Here is an 850-nt window from a genome sequence, read left to right as displayed (position 1 = left end):
GGAGGGTCAGAGAAAAAGAGGAAGACCCCAATGAGATGGACTGGCCAAGTGACAGCATCAATGGGCTCCAGTGCAGCAACAATTGTGAGGTTGGCCCAGGGACCATCAAGGGAGAAGAGCGGAGTGCAGGACCCTATCCAGAGAAGCATGATGCCAGAGATGGAGGCAGAGACAATGACAGAGAGATGGAGCAACTGGGAACTCTGGACTCAGGGAGGGAGAGAGGGGCTGTGTGCTGATGGCCGGGGGGCAAGCTTGCAGGGTGTACCCTTTGGTTGTTTGAATGGTTATGTATTCCTGAGTACTTTGATGTAGCTCCCCACCACCACCAAAAAAAAAAGAAAAAGAAAAACAGAAGGAATGGAAGCAAATGCTGTTGACTGATGATACATGGAGGGGATTGTAATCATTGTAATGAAATGAAATACAATAGGATGAATGTAAAGCTGGTATTCTCCCATGTACACTATCACACATTTCACAATAAAAACTTAAAAATAAAAGATAGAAGAAAGATAAATAAAACTAAAGCAAATGAAGGGACTTGAAGAACCTTATGATGTTCAAAGAACATGCACAAAAAAATTCATGGCATTCTTGTGAGCTTACTACAGTTTGGAAAGTATAAAATGTACTTGTGCAAGTGAATGTGAGCATCTATGACTGTATATGTTGTTGCTGTTGTTGTTAGGTGTCATTGAGTCAGCACCGACTCATAGCGACCTTATGCAGAGCAGAAGGAAATACTGCCGGTCCTGGGCCAACCTCTCACTATTGTTGTCATGCTTGAGTCTATCGAAGCTGCCACTTGGCCAATCCATATTGCTGGAGATCTTCCTCTTTTCCTCTG

Source organism: Chrysochloris asiatica, unplaced genomic scaffold (assembly GCF_000296735.1).
Source record: "Chrysochloris asiatica unplaced genomic scaffold, ChrAsi1.0 scaffold00140, whole genome shotgun sequence".
NCBI classification, from domain to species: Eukaryota; Metazoa; Chordata; class Mammalia; order Afrosoricida; family Chrysochloridae; genus Chrysochloris; species Chrysochloris asiatica.
Note: the sequence above shows the minus strand (reverse complement) of the source record.